General features: G+C 33.6%; 1 protein-coding gene across 2 annotated transcripts in view; it reads right to left on the bottom strand.

Annotated features, from left to right (window-relative positions):
• Positions 1-17,559, bottom strand: part of LOC113052941 (beta-1,3-galactosyltransferase 1) — a 147,062-nt gene that overhangs the window by 33,317 nt on the left and 96,186 nt on the right. The window contains exon 3 of one of the 2 annotated variants that reach the window (XM_026217439.1): positions 17,417-17,488. The gene's annotated coding sequence lies outside the window, so the exon portion shown is untranslated. The remainder of the gene's footprint in view (positions 1-17,416; positions 17,489-17,559) is intronic. The other variant, XM_026217437.1, reaches the window with a different exon arrangement.

Genomic DNA, 17,559 nt, shown 5'->3' with positions numbered 1-17,559 from the left:
GATCATGCTTGCAGTGAAGAAAGCAGAGAACGGCAGGCAGACAGATGATACTTTCAGTGAGTGATAATGGCATTCTTTAAAATTTGGAAAGTTGACCGGCGCTTAAAAAGTCTTAAATTTAGTTGCATCAAATTTAAGTCCATAAAAACTCTAATTACATTTTGGGACCATAATTGCGATACAGTTTAATGTGACGATTAAACTGCAAAAGGCTATGATTTCACTGAATAAATAAGAGGGCTGCAAGTTTCCATATATTATATGTTATTTAATTAATACAAAATTTGATTGACAATAATTTTTTTAATTGATATTAATACTTTTGACTCCATTTTAAAAAAATGAAATGTGAAGCTTATCATTTTAACAGTGAAAACCTGTAACTGAACTGTGTTTGCATTTTATCACTGAGACGAAGGTTCAGATTTATTTCCCAATCTTGTTAATATTTAAAATAAAAAAAGGTTGGCTCCAGTGTTATTTTAATTATTTTAGTATCATTGAGATGATATAAACATATGTTTTGACTTTCATTTGTTATCAATAATCATAACTGTAATATATTAATATTATATAAAATATTATATTTTAAACTTGGAATAAATTCAATGTTTTATAATTATAGAATAGAAATAAATAACATAATCATAATAAACAATTATTACAGAAAAATAAAACACACAAACAAATATTATTTTACAAATATTTAATTTATAATTTTTATTTTTTTTACTTTTGTGAGCTGTATACACACACATACCTCATAACTCATACTGAGTCTGAGGATAATGTTGCATTATGGCAATTTTTTTCGCTTGACTGCATAAGAACCTGAAGCGCTGTTAATACATGAGCTATCCATGGACTGAAAGTGGCATATTAATTTCAGCTCAACAGAAAAAAAAACAAAAAAACACTAACAAACAAAAAAACACTTACACTTCTCTGCAGAAAGATCTGTCAGCATGCACCTGCTTCAAAAAAACATCTCACCTTTGCTTTTTAATTTTATCATTCACTTCTCTGATGAACACATGAGAGAGAGCTTTCTGTGATCTTAAGATAAGAGCCATCTGATCCGTTGGGATGTAGAGGCAACAAATGAAACAAAGGAAGTCAAAAACACACAAAAACACTTATAAATCAACACAATAAATCAATGTTGCTGCTCTATTTGGTGGCGCCTTAATGCCGTGTAAGCCAGTTTTAATGAACAACAAGGAGAGCCAACCTTTCGCAAATGAAAACACAGCTGCATCCATATCCAATATCACAGGTGTTATTTGTAGATTGATTACACTGTGAATCCTCTCTATAAACATTAGCTCACTCAAGGCCTGCCTTCCTCTTTCGTTCCAGCTAGGCCCAAGATTTGTCATCTTAATTGCAATTCCTACAAATAAAGGAATTGATCAATTTCAAATAAGGAGACTTCTAAACGCTTTCTCTCTCCAAAATCTCTAGAAATGGCTGTTCATGCGTTTGTGTTACATCTCATCTAGATTACTGCAATTCTTTATATTGCAGTATTATCTAAATCTCAAATTGCACGACTTCAGCTTGTCCAAAATGCCGCAGCCAGACTTCTTTTAAAGTGTCGTAAACATGAACACATCACTCAATTCTTAGATCCCTTCACTGGTTGCCGATTTGTCAGAGAATAGACTTTAAAATTCTCCTCTTCATTTATAAATCACTTCATAACAAAGCTCCTGTCTATTTATCTGAACCGTATACTCCATCTAGAAGCGTACGATCCTGTGCACAGCAGCGCTGCAGAGTGCAGATGATTCTATAAGACAAACAATCACATCTCAGTCAGAGAGAAAGAGATTTATGAGTGGACAAATGTGGGCAGATGTTGTGGAAAATGAGTGTCATTCATTCTTCTTGGTCTCTTGAATATGTAATTGCCATAAGAGACATAAGCCAGATGGAAACCGTTTTTTAATAGGTTTAGTTCATTGAATCTAATTGCAATGGTCAAACATAATGAATGGATGAATGAATAAATAACAGTTTTCTGATATTAAATAAATACATTTACTTACTAATAAATAAACCAGACATGAATTAAAGCAAGATGACTATAAATAAAGGTCCACTAAAGCCTACAAACAAACAAAAAAATGCATAAATAAATAAATTGTACTATTGATAAAAAATAATAAATGCATACCGTATTCTTCGGACTATAAGTCCTAAGTATAAGTCGCATAAGTCCAAAAATACGTCATGACGAGGAAAAAAGCATATATAAGTCGCACTGGATTTTATAGGTACAATTTGTTACAATTTGTAAGATATTTGCAGTAAAATATCCAAAAACCAGTAGGCTAGTGTTATATATTTTGTCCAGCTGATTGCTAACAATATCTCTAATGTTTTCAACAAAATTCCCATTTTAAACAGTGTCACGAGGCAGTGCAGTCACCTGTCAATGACGTAAGTTGCCCTTTGTTACTGGCTTAACTGACGTAGAAACCACATGAAAACAGTGTCGAGGACACATCTTCCACTAGAAAGAGATGCCGATCTCGCTTGTGTTTTACTCGACATGTGAGTTGTTTTGATTCGTATCTTTACAGAAAACGTATGCTATTGTAACGATCAACAAAATTAGTATTATGGGGCATACACGCCAAATGCAGGGCATCGTGTCTCTAGACCCGCGCGAGGACGCGTCTGATTCATAGTCTGATCGTGTCTTTACATTGACTTTGTATGTAATCTACTCGTGCAAATCGTTGAACTCGCGTTAAATTCAGGATTTATCTTTCCGTCTGATTGATGGCCATCAGCGGTTGGGTAGAAGACAACGAATCCCATCATTCCACGCTCCTTCTTAGCGTCATCAAACCACGTGATTGAAATTGTTTTGGTAGTGAGCCCTCTAGTAGCAGGTCCTACAACCTGTACCTTAAGTTGCATTTATTTAGAACCAAGAACCAAGAGAAACCATTACAGTCTACTGTAGACGGTAATGTTTGATTAAGATTTCACTTTTTTAACATTAGTGTGTAATGTTGGTTAGGGTTAGGGTTAAATTTATTTTCAATTCTGTCCCTAACAATTACTGTACAATCCTAAAGTAGCTTTCTGTGCTGCACATTTTCTGGAATACAGTTCCATGAGATCAGTGCTGGAAGACTCTTACTGAAACAGTTCCTGATTTATTTAGTTCCTGTATTTTTTATTATTTAGAAATGTATTTTCCATGTATACTTTCTGTCATTATTGTTGGCTATATCAAGGATGTTAACAAAGGCCAACGCTGTTGGCTTTAGTAGCCAATTAGATAAATGCTATTTCATACTTATAAGATAAACGTGTACAAACACCAACAAACTTCTATGTAATCACACCAGAGAACTTCAGTGGTAATGGGCGTGAAGATTCCAGACAATGTGCAGTATGCGGTTAATGAATCACAACACACTGGGTCAGCTAACCAATCTGAGCCCATTGCTTATTTCTGAGGGAGTGGAATCACAGAAACAGCAAGTCAACTGGCTGTTCAAATGAGAATGGAGACAGCGGCTTACAATAGACATAAAATATATGAAAACTGAAGCACACAGACATGTTACACTACACCACATAAACACAATGAAGCCAAGAAAAAAAAGCAGTCAGCCACCCCTTTAAAGGGGTGGTCTATTGCTATTTCATGCATTCTGACTTATTTACACTGTTAAAGAGTTAGATTCTCATGCAAACATGGCCAAAGCTTAAAAAAAACTGGTATTTCAGTTCCAAACACACTCCTTCAGGGTATTACTTTTTAGACTGATATAATCAAAAGTATATTGACAAATAAATGCATAAATGTGACATCAAATAAAGCATATTGACTGTCGAAAAAATAAACTACCAAGTAAATATATAGCCTTCTGGCGATTTAATAAATAATAATAATAATAATAATAACAATAATAACACGTTACAATAAGGTTTATTAGTTAACATTAGTTTTCATTAAGTAACATTAATGAAGATTAATTAATACTGTAATAAATATATTAGTCATTGTTCGTTCATGTTAGTAAATACATTAACTAACATGAACTAATGTAACACCTAAAACCTATTGTATATACAGTACTAATCATTAATAAAAGCCTACTAACTTTAAGAAATACAAATAAATAAATAAATAAATATTAAATTATATGTATTCATTGAGTGAATGAATGAATGAATGAATGAATGAGACAGGTTCTTCAAAATGTCCTTCACATACAATTAATTTCAATATAAAAACACATCAACACCAAACATGGTGTTTAAATCATTTCTGATCATTATATCAAAAGCAGCTTGTGATTAAGCAGTCCAATGTCAGTCCAAACAGTGATCAAACAGGTCTCTGACCTACTAATGTAAATCATATTTTGTTCTAGTAATATGTAGTAGTTGTTCTAGTAGTTGGGGTAATACTATCATTATTTGTGAAATTATTTACTGTATTTTTAATAACCCATTTTAATGCATTCTATTTTTATGCCAATGGATTTCAGATAAAAGAAGTAATAAATACGGATTAATTTATATGATATTAAACTGCTGCTGGAGTTTCTCCTGAAGCTAACAGTCTGACAGTCTGATGGTGAAACACTGTGACTGATGTGCAGCCCACCCGAGACACGGATCCAGAACAAACCCTGACCCTGAGACCCAAACCCAGACCTGCTGGTTCAAGATCCAGGCCATCAGTTTTAATGATCTGACACAGAAAAAGGTGAATTTATTGCAAAAGTTGAGACTTGTCTGTCTGTCTGTATCTATTGTACATCCAACGATTACAATCTCATGAGCAAGAACAGTTGAACAGCTTCAGTCTTTACTTAAAGCACCAGAACCAGAACAATTCCCACCAGCAGCCATTGTTTTAAAAAGGTTGCCTTGGGTCTGAAATAACTTCTCATGAGTTACAAATGAAAATCCGCTCACAATATGGTGATAGAAATGTGATGCAATGAGGCATGACCACGGCCGTCTCTTCTGAATAATGTATCGCTACAGTGTGCACATCCTCATCTCCCAGGAAAAGTCAGAGCTCAAATCTGACTCCAAATGTCAAGTAAACACGAAATCTCCTTTGAAACAGGATGCAGGCCAGGCTCGGGCATACTGCTTATTTCCTCGGTCTGGAGTGATAAAACTGCATATTCTCCCAAATTGTTGCGATGAGATCCACAAGTCCAACTCTTAATGAAGATGAGAGTGCTGTCCAGTGTCAAGACATGTTAGATTCCCCAGGCCAAGGACCGTCTCCCTCGAGGGACATCTCACACTCTCATTTACACCACTACCAGTCCTAAATGCCAAATCTGTCCTCTCTCAACCATTTCAGAAAGTGCCTCATGCTGTCAAGAAGGCATAAGTATCGATGCCATAGTATCACACATCCACAGATCAACCACAGTACATTCACAAAAAAAAAGAAAAAACCTTGATTGGCTGTTGAAATTGTAAAAAAACACACACAAAAAAAGTCAAAAAATGCTTCTGTTTTTATTTGTCTGATGCTTATTAAAATAGTATTTTTCAGCATACTAATGTGAGTAAAATGTCTCTCTGAAAGCAACACTGGAGCAAAAAAACCTGATGAACATGTTCTCCAGCAATGGAAGAAGAACATCTGACCGTCTGTAAAATAAAAATAAAATACTTATATGCATATATATATATATATATATATATATATATATATATATATATATATATATATATATATATATATATATATATATATATACTTATATGTACTTTACATAATAATACAAACAAAAAGTACAAGGTCAATGTCTTCGATATTTGTTGCTTTAAAATAAATAAATAAATACAAGGCCTATTAAAAGGCTGTCAATAGAAAATATTGAATAATTTGCACCAATGAATCATGCAAAACAAGACCAAAAATACGCATTAGGACAGTAAATAGGGCTCAATTTTTATGCTGACATTCATATGATGAGTTTATCTTATCCTCTCCTCTCATTTTCATTCTGTTAGCCCCCCTCCTCCCCTTTCTCCTTTCTTGGGTCCAGTTTGGCTTTTTTTTCCCTCTCTCCATCTGTCTCTGTCTCCCCTGTCACAGGTAGTCATTAAAGCCGCAGCAGATGGTGCAGCTGTTGTCTGCTGTCTGAGTCTCTCTTCACTCACCAAGGCTCTGCGGCTGTGGACACAACACACTCAAACTGCTGCTGCGCTGGAGAAATGATTTACTAGCTCACACATCTGCCATCATAAAGCTTGGCTCAAATCAGCAAGAAATTTTAAGCCAGATAAATGTGTTTCAAGCATATTTAATAAACAAGACAAAGAGAATGTAATTATAAATATATCTGACCTCATTCTGTGCCTTTCAGTTCTGCTGAAAATGTAAGTTCTGTCATCATTTACAATACCATTCAAATCTTTTGTTTTCCAGTAATGACACATTAAATTGATCAAGAGTAAATACATTTACAATGTAATAAGAAATTTCTTTGCACTGAAGAATCCTTAAATAAAATGCCTCACAGTTTCCACAAAAATATCAAGCAGCAATTGTTTTCAACATTGATAATAATAATAATAATAAATGCTTATTGAGCAAATCAGTATATTAGAATGATTTCCTAATACACAAATTGGTACTGGGATGCAGATTTATTAAATGCCATAAACTAAACAATCAAAAGTGCTCCAGAAATTATAAATGCTGGTTCAAAAAAGCTCTGCATTATTTTTTTTATATGATGATTTGAAATTACTGGTAAATGTTTGAAAATGGTGTATTAATGAACTGAATATTGTGAGGTATTTGACAGAAATTGATGAAAAGAGTACATTTTATATGGTTAGAAAAACAATGAAACAATGTCAAAGAAATAAAAACTAACTAAATAAACTTGATGTGAAACTTGAGTGATTGCTTCTGAAAATTCAGATTTCAAAATACAAACCCGATTCCAAAAAGGTTGGGAGACTGTACAAATTGTGAGTAAAAAAAGAATGGAATAATTTACAAATCTCATAAACCTATATTTTATTCACAATAGAATATAGATAACATATCAAATGTTGAAAGTGAGACATTTTGAAAAGTCATCCCAAATATTAGCTCATTTTGGATTTCACGAAGCTACACATTCCAAAAAAGTTGGGACAGGTAGCAATAAGAGGCCAGAAAAGTTAAATGTACATATAAGGAACAACTGGAGGACCAATTTGCAACTTAGTAGGTCAATTGGCAACATGATTGGGTATAAAAAGAGCGTCTCAGAGTGACAGTGTCTCTCAGAAGTCAAGATGAAGTCAGACTGTTATAAAAAGAAGAGGGGATGCCACACAGTGGTAAACATGGCATTGTCCCAACTTTTTAGAGATGTGTTGATGCCATAAAATTTAAAATCCACTTATTTTTCCCTTAAAATGATACATTTTATCAGTTAAAATGTTTGATATGTCATCTGTGTTGTATTCTGAATAAAATATTGTTTTTTGAAACTTCCACATCATTGCGTTCTGTTTTTATTCACAATTTTTTACAGTTTGCCAACTTTTTCGAAATACGGTTTGTATATTCAAATAGAAAATAGTTATTCTAAATTTAACCATACTTACATAAGACGTATATAAGTCTTCTGAAGCCATATATAAGTCCTAGTCTTCTGAAGCCATATGATAGTTTTGTATGATCAACAGACTCAAGCAAAGCTTCACTGTTCATCTCAAATCAAAAATAGCACCTTTATATGCGTCGTATCACACACATCAAATCTCATCAGTTCTGACGATGTTCTTAGTTCTCTCAGTATATTCTTGACATTTTGTGATCTCACAGATTTGAACGATGATGGGTGAGCAAATGATGACAAGAATTTTAATTTTATGGGTGAGCTATTTCTTTACGATGTTAAACCACCTTTAGAGTTCGAGTAACTCGTTTCATTATGAAGCCTATTTCACAGCAGTAGTTCAATGATGCTCATTTTCAATACATGCACTCGAACACTGAGCGAATCGATCTTGTCTTACAAATCAACCTTTTATTCAGCCATTCACTGGAATTGTAAAAGAATATATAAAACTTATTACAAGGTTTCATATGAGGTTCTACAGGATTACACCTGCACGTCATGCTGTAAGAGATCTATGGTGAGATTAATGATTAGTAATGAAACAAAACACAAAGGCTGTATTTCTATGTATTGGCACTGACACAATAATGAGATTTGGCAGAGAAAGTATGAGGAGGAGGAGATGTAATTCTCCATATGGCTTCATGCGAAATAATGATGGAATTTATATTTTTGAGGAATTATTACTTTAAAATGTCTTTGGAGGAAGCCATCCAACATATTTGGGAGTAAATGAAATGCATTTCTTAACAAAAAGAAGAGCCAAGGTAGTGAAAGATGGTAAGCCCATTAATTTGCTTCAATGAGTCTAAAATTATAATCCTCTGGCACAATAATGTCAGGAATTGAATTTATTGAACAACAGCACAGCTCCAAGCAAAATACAGCAGGTCTTCACGAAATATTACTTATATATCATTACTGATAAGGATATTTCTATGCTAAAATGAAATGCTTAAATAATAGCTAGTTTTAGTGTGGGAAAATTATCAGGGGGAAACAAAATAATAAACCATTATCTGTTACAACGAAATGCTGTGTCACTTACAGGTAAGCTACACCAAAAAATAACCACTGTATTTTTCTTGATTGTTTAACTCTGAGACATTTTCAGTGCAAATGCTCCTTGAAAACCAGTTTATTTTTTAAATGAACAGTTTGCACCAAAATGAAAACTTGCTGAAAATACTCGCCCTCAGGGCATCCAAGATGTAGATGAGAATGTTTCTTCATCAGATTTAGAGAAACATAGCTTTACATCACTTGCTCATCAATGGATCCTCTGCAGTGAATGGGTGCCGTCAGAATGAGAGCCCAAACAGCTAATAGAAATATTACAATAATCCACAAGTAATCTATATAACTGCAGTCCATCACTTAATGTCTTGTGAAGTGAAAAGATGCATGTTTGTATAAAACAAACCCATTATTAATAAAACATTTTTTTTACTTCAAACTGTTGCTTCTGGATAAAATACGAGTCCTCTATTTATAAAGCTGCTTTCTCCATTGAACAAATTATCTTGTCTGAATCAGGAGAGGAATATGCACAGATCAAGAACTGTTTATAAGATAAAACAGTTCAAAACAATTCTTAACTAATTTGTGGGGGATTTGGATGTGTGAGGACAACAGGAGAAAGCATCATTATGAATCATGGACTCGTATTTTGGTCAGGAGTGACCTTTTGAAGTTAAAATGCCCTAATGATGAATTTGTTTATTACAAACACAGAGCTTTTGGCTTCACAAGACACTAATTGATGGACTGGAGCTGTGCAGATTACTTGTGGATTATTGTGATGTTTTTATCAGCTGTTTGGACTGTCATTCTGACGGCACCCATTCACTACAGAGGATCCATTGGTGGGCAAGTGATATAATATATATTCCCATGAACAAATAAACTCATCTACACTTTGGATGGTTTTAGGGTGATAACATTTTTGGGTGAACTATTCTTTAAAATGTCGGATTCGCCCTGCATCATTTGTAATTGACACTTGATATCAAGCATGAATGAGATGGATGCTTTTATTTTTCTGTGCAATCAGACCTGCAATTTCATCTGGCAAAAAAAAAGGCATACCTTCTATCTGAAGAGCCACTATTACTGACCACTACAAGCACATTCTGTGAAGTTAAATAAAATGTAAATGTACTCTACAGACACACAGAAAACCAATCCACAAAGCACAATCACAATCACAATCGTGTTCATTTAATCTAGACACTATCAGAAATCATCTGTAATTGGCCAGAGAGCTGTTACGGGCCTACGGTAATGAGTTACACTGATGATAACGTAATGCATGTGTACAGGAAAGATGGTAAAAGGAAATGCATATGTCTCAGTGTGCATTGTTCTCTAAACTATCCCACCAGGATAGACACTTCCCAGAAAGGCTCAAATCTGTTGGCGGAAGATGATGGCTATAATCAGCTATGTGATTAGAATAAGGCTTTGATTGCATCTGCCAGGTTTCTCTCTCTAACCTGCGTGAGGAAAGATTCTCTGGAGAGTGCTAATAGGATCTAAAGACCACAGTGAAAATGTGTGAGTCTGAACTGCATTGCCTCATTATCGGGCCAGGCTTGCATGGAGCATGTTAAGCAGGCTGCTCCACAGCGTAGGGTGGTACTTTGCATGGTAACTTCTTCAAAGAGAATATTTCAGAGCACAGTGAACCTGGAGACATCAGATATCATTATGATTATTAAAGGGGTCATACGATGCAATTTTAAAGATAATTATTTGGTGTTACAAAATATGTTGCCATGCTTTAATGTTCAAAAAACATATTATTTTTCAAATACTGTACAGTATTGTAGTTCCTCTATGCCCCACCTCTTTCAAATGAGTAATTTCCTAAGCCCCTCCTTCTGACAAGCACAGTCTGCTCTGATTGGCCAGCTGACCCAGTGCATTGAACAGAAATGTACAGAAATGTAACACCCCTTTCCATAATTGCGAGTGTCAGCTTTTAACATACATTTTTTACAAACAGCCTTTGCACAGCCAGCCTTCTAGGCTACTCTCCTCTGTTTACAAAACGGTTGTCCATAAAATGCATTACACAGATTCAAAGATCTGGCTTGTTCTGTTCTGTTCTGTTGTAAATCAATATTAAGCAATGATTCCTCATTGCATCTACTTTCAGAAGACCAAATAAAGTGCTTTTGCTTTTGCACAGAAACACACAACGTCACCCTGACATGACTGCATCAACACTAACTCCAGTTACTGAAACCACGCCTTCTTTCTTTGTGTCAACATTTGGGTGGCATTATGCAAATATTTCCACAATTTGACATAGACGTGGAGGCATGCTTGAATGAGCCATTTTAGCCCGGTCTGGATCATCCTTCACTTTTAGATAGAATAAATTATTTTGTGGGAGACTTTAAGCTTTGTAACTCTGCAGATCTTATACATGCACAAATAGCTACATAATAGCTACATAAGAAAATGAAAAAAAGAAATAGCATCATTTGACCCCTTTAAGATTCTTTGGAGTCTGAGAAAAGAACAGCTGAAGAAGAGCTATCTCACGGATGAGTTTCTGCTAATCTTCAAATGCACTGGCAGGTGCAATTCAGAACTGAACTGAGAATGAAAAATATTTCCAAATCAATTATTTGTAGAGTTACAGTACATTTCAAACTGAATGTAAGGAAGTAGAATTAAAATCGAATAAAGATAGATACGTAGCTAACTTAATAGCTAGATATGATAGAGAGAACGATCAATACATGGTGGACAGATGGACGGATGGACAGACAGATAGATGTTCGGCTGAGCTGCAGCAGATCTTCACCCAGTACTCCCTCGTCGGGTCATGTTGAGGGATTTGCGCTGATCCTGAATAATGCATTCATGACTGACTACAGTAAATTCTGCTGGGTCCTGCACTTTGGAGACCTGAATCCTGGGAACACGGACTAAAGTTCAGTTAAGAGCAGAATGAGAACTTGATTCAATAAAACATGCTTTTTGCTACAAGATTTTTTGAAGCCAGAGTTTCACTATCACCGGGAAGCACAGCAGCTCATTTTTGCCAAAAACCACCTACTTATACATTATCAAAGCTAATTATGAAATAAATACTACCACAATAGCATACACCACTCAAACAATGTTAATTCAAATAGTGCTGTAACAGTGAATGGTCATACCGAAATAAATAAATAATATAAAATGTGTGCAGACTGCTTTTTTTATCTAAAATTAATAAGCTCTGAGTACTGATCTTGGCTAAACATCAAAACTACAAAAGGTCACATTAAAAGGCCCAGACAATCTGTGGATTTCTTTTAACCACTACACATTAATAATTAGGCAATCTATTCAATTCATCAGCGTAGTTTGAATTGAGACACACAACAAATCTGTGGAAGTACTCCTTTAGTTGTAAATAAGTTTAAAGAATGGCATTGGTTTTATTCTTAGTGATAATTTTTTTTAGCATATTTTTGTGTTTTGCTTTGGTACCGAAATTGGTACCGAGAACCGTGGATTTTCACTGGTATCAGTACCGAATACTGACATTTTGGTACCGTGAAAAAACTAGTACAATATCACTGCTGTATTTTTGATCAAATACATGCAGTCTTGGTGAAAATAAGAGACTCCTTTCAGAAACATTCCAAACTTTTAGCAATGTACAATATATATATATATATATATATATATATATATATATATATATATATATATATATATATATATATATATATATATATATATATCTTACATATATGAATATATAAACATTATAAAGGCATTATAAAGAAATAATTATTTTATTTTAAGATTTTCTTGTTTGATATGCAATAATAAAAAGAAGCACTTTGCTCGTCACATAAAACACCAATTTGTCATTAATATTCATAATCCAATCTGATAAGCTTTACAACATCCCCTCCCCCTTTTCAGATTGTTCATACTCCTCTGTAAGAATCAGTTTTGGTGTCATTATTAGATGGCTAATGAAACATCCCAAGATAACAGCAGAAGAAGGAACGTACATGAGTGATAAAATGTGGTGGTGCAGAAGGTTGCATATTGTTTAGACGAAGTGCATGCTTCTCAAACAATGGCTCCCTAATGCTGTTTATCCACAGGTGAGGCGGAGGCGGCGGTGTGCAGAGGACTCTAATTCAAAGTGCTGATAGTCCACAGCTTCAGAGGATGAGAGAGAAGGAAGCAAGATAAGGGAGGATGTAATTAAGGTTTCATTGCCTTCTGCTCCCCAGGCCTGCACTCCACACACAAGATCTAACACACAAAGAGGCGATACACACAGCGCATACACTCAAGGTAAACAGCTGGGCATAGTGGAGTCACAGCACAAATGCTAAAGGTTACCAGGATGATGCTGATCTGAAACCAGTCCTGTGGCGTCTATTAAAGGTTGGGAAAAGCAATGCTAATTTTTATTAGCTTAACTTTCATGCACTTTGCAGAGCGGAGATCTGAATTTAATAAAGGAGATTATGTAATTTTAAGCTCATTTGTACACAGCACTCTTACAGGGTGATTACTGCTTTAGAAACACAGCTGGAATAAAGCCCACTAGCTATGAGGTTTAACAGAGGTTCACCTCTTACTCACATTCCACAACTGATCAAAAGATTGGACACACCTGCTCAGTTTATTATTAGACTTCCATTTTCACATTAGACATTTGTATTTTAAACACGAATAAGTGAGTGTGTGCATTTTTTTGTAATTTGTTTTATATTTTTATAAAATAAGCAGTAGTAGTAGTAGTAGTAATAATAAGGAAGCATTACTCTAATTGCAACTGTTCAAATATGGACACACATGCTCATTCTTTATTATTCAACATAATTTTCCACATTTTAGATCAACTGCAAAGACATTAAAACTATGAAATAAAATATGTGACTTAAATGAAAACTTTGCAATATTGGAACATTGTTTAATCACTATTATAGGAGTTTGCATTCTTTTTAAATATCTTATATAATATTAATAACTTAAATGTCTAAATATATTTATCAGTTTGGAATAAAAGGTTTGGGATTTGATATGTTTTTTTAAGTATAATAAATATCTTCTGCTCACCAAGTAGGGCTGCAGAATCAATTAACCATTTCACTGAATGCTTGAATCTGATTGGATGACGAACGTTCTAAGGTGTGCAATTACTTTCAGGGGAACACAAAGTTAATGTAGTTCCAGGCAGCTCTAGACCACATAACATGCCCTTATCACTTTGCTAAATGATTTTTGTTACAACAGAAGAATAACCAAAACCCACAACAACACTGGCCAGACTAAGAAATATAGTAAGCAAAATGATAAAAACTACAGATCACGTGATCATTTTATTTTATGATGAAAGTAAAGCACATACACACTCTCTCCCTCACAGATGCCTTTCACAAAACACATATGTAGAATGCAATAAAGCTTTATATAACACATAAAGTAAAAAGGTGCCACAATATCATACAAAACTACACCATTATGTACTGTACTGGAATGGAAATAAAAGCTTGAAGTGGAAACTCATTTATTGCCAGTCAGATACCATTTTGATTGTGTTTAATGAATTTGTGATGTGAAACGTCGGCTGTGCTGCTTACGCTCACCTCTTATTTTTCCTAAAGGGAGGGTGAAGGAGATTTTTGATGCCTTGAGTCTCATCTGTCCTTTTTCCAAAGCCGCCACCACCCTACACCCCATTACAGAAATTAATTCTCATCATGCTGCAACAACTACAAGCACTACAATCTAACGTAAATGGGTCATTCTATGCAGCACATTTATCATGTCCTCATCATACTGGATGCAATATTGAAAAGATGGAAATATAATTGAATTGTTTTCTTCTTTCATGACAATGATATCATAATTAAGTGAACATAGGGATCATGTACATAATTTCACTACTTGGAGTAGATGTTTATTTCAGTCCGCAGATACTGCACCAACTTCCACAATGAGAAGCTTTTTTTTTTTTTTCTCTTTTTTCAAATTATTGTTAACCATTTTTTCCCTGTCTGTACTCTGTTGACATTGGGTGTATTGTTGTTACATTTTGTGTCTTATACATAAAATGTGTATTATACAAGTCAACTCAATATTTTTGATAATTTTAATTATCTGTTGGGATAATTTTAAAACATGCATAATAAAATGAAATAATCTTTAATTTCACATTGGAGGAAGGGTTGTTAGAGTTAACAAAATCTAAAACTTAAAATAAAATGAAAATCATAAAAAACGTTACCTGAAATAAAATAAATGTTAACTGAAATAAAATAATGTAAAAAAAAATTAGGTAGTAGCAATTATTTCCCATTTTAACAGTTTAATTTGATGAACTAAAATAACAAATTAAAACAAATCTATCAAAACAGAAATAACAATTAAAAAAAATTATTAAAACACAACAAAATTATGAAAATTTTCACTAAAATGAAAATTAAATATAAAAAAATTATTTATTTTCTCATTTCTCTTTTAGTTTAACTTGGTGTACTAAAATAACTAATTTTTATTTTATTTTATAACAGATATAAGAGCTGATTCAAAATATCCACATCATATTTCTTTTAAAGGTCTAATGTATAATTTAATGAAATATTTCCTTAAAAATTTTAAACTTGATTTTTAAAAGTTCAAAATGTGCTGCAGAACATGAATGCCCCAAATCAACTTGTCAAATTATGCAAATTTAGCACGTTCCTCTCCATCTTCAGGCTACAATATTATTAAAACTCAAGCCATTTGAAAAAGGCCTCAGTCAGTGGTAATATTCTAAAGTTTATTCACAGTAAAAACCCAATGATTCTGCTTTCCGTCTGCCTCAGTATTGGCAGTTCAGCTGAGACGGTGAAGTAAACCGTGACCGCTCTGGCCTGTAAAATGCAAATAGCTCCGTTCTGGTCAGCATCAGGGTGAAAGCTGGGAATTTATAGGATTTTTTGAGTGAATAAAATGCACCAGGTCAGACAATTTCAATGCTGATCAGATTTTCGACCTTGGCATCTCTCAGATAGACATGTGCCGGTATTCTGTATTGTGATATATCACATTAATGAATATGCACAATATTATTATCGTGAGCACTTCTAAATATCGTTGAATTATTATATATTACAAAGTATTCCGAATTTGGAATGCATTTTAAGAATACTTTTCCCACCATCTGGTCAAAATGCACAACAGCGCTAAATGCTGTTTAAAAGACATGTGTGCGCTCTGATGTAAACAAGCCTGAATGAAAAGCACATGGGGAATAATGTGAGAGATGCACTGAATGAAAGCACATTCACTCTCTGACAGCAGATGGCGCTAAACTGCAGAAAATGCAGCCTTTACCCTGGAAACCCCATAAATAAAGCAGCAGCTACTTTCTAAAACATATTTAAATAGCCATTAAGATTTGTGGATTTGCTGTGTTGTTCATCAATTTAAGACTTAATAGGCTATTTATTTTCAAGCTTTTTTTCCATTTTATTCTGGACTACAACATACCCTAGATATTGTTTGAAAGTGTTTTGATTCTTTATTGTCCATTCACACTTCATTAATTAACATTAGTTAATTCAATAGATAACATAAACTGCCAATGGAAAATTCCTCTGAACATTCATTAATCTGAGGTATTCCAATATATAACACGTTGTTAAAATCAAAAATTGCTACTGTGATATTTAATGAGCTAATTTTATATAACAAAGATTAACTTCTGTGGCAAATGTAACTATTTTTAATTGTGAATTGTAATGCATTAACTAAGGTTAACTAATGAGATTTTATTGTAAAGTGATACCTATTTCTTTTGCACTTTTAACTGTATATATTTTTCTGTATTGCTTTATTGTATAGTTATTTTTGTTATAAGACAAAAGTTATTAAACCTGTTATATTGTATTATGTTTAAACAAAATTTCAATATGGTGATAATACTGTATACTGTGATAAAAGTATTAGCAAATAATCACAACATGAAAATTCAAGACAATTCAAGGACTTTCAGTCTTTTTTTCTCACAATGGAAAAATGACATTAAAAAGCTTAAATAACAGGACAATTCTAACAATGAATAAAGAATTATAAAAACTTCGGAAACTCAATTATAAATTCAGTCATTATAAGCAAACATCCCATACAGAAATAAAATATGTGACATATATTTCCCTATATCAAGAGTCATTTTGCCATATATGTTACCTGCAAGACTATTATTTTCACATGCATTCTCTAGATGAAAATGTACATTAGGTATGGAGGGATGGATGTACATTAGGGTATATTTAGGATGGTTATACATGAACATAACATATGTCTAAAACATTATATATACATAATCTGTAATAGAATCAAATGAAAACCATAAAAATGTGCTACTTGAATATTGAAAATATGAACCATAATATTATCTCAATTATGCTAAAACAACACTGACATAAACATATTTGTATGGGCTAGATATATATGTTTCCGGTTTCTGGAGGGTTTTATATATACAGTAATTTTCCTTCAAATGACAATATATTGCTAATACAGAAATTGAATAAATGTAATAGTGGCTAATAATAATGCAAGCAGCTGTTGTTTCTCACTAACATCATGTCAACTGCACCAGACTCTCCAGCCAGCCGTCACGCCACTGAGATATTTACGAAAGCTGCTTATTTAAACGTCTAGCAAGCTAGCAAAAATGAATAGTTGTGCAAACCCTATTTCATATACTTCAACATGCAGTTCTTCTAAAAATTTTCATGAAATTAACCTGTAGGTCTTACTTGTGTCGTGCCGTTTCAGCTGTGGTTGAACTGGAAGCGCTCAGCTTTCATTCTGAAGGTGAAAATATTCTGCTGGGAGAAAAAAAAAGATTTGAAGAATGGATCACTGCAAATACATACGACACATTTCATAACCTAATGAT

The sequence above is a fragment of the Carassius auratus genome, chromosome 34 (assembly GCF_003368295.1).
Source record: "Carassius auratus strain Wakin chromosome 34, ASM336829v1, whole genome shotgun sequence".
NCBI lineage: Eukaryota > Metazoa > Chordata > Actinopteri > Cypriniformes > Cyprinidae > Carassius > Carassius auratus.
This window is presented reverse-complemented; position numbering and strand designations above follow the sequence as displayed.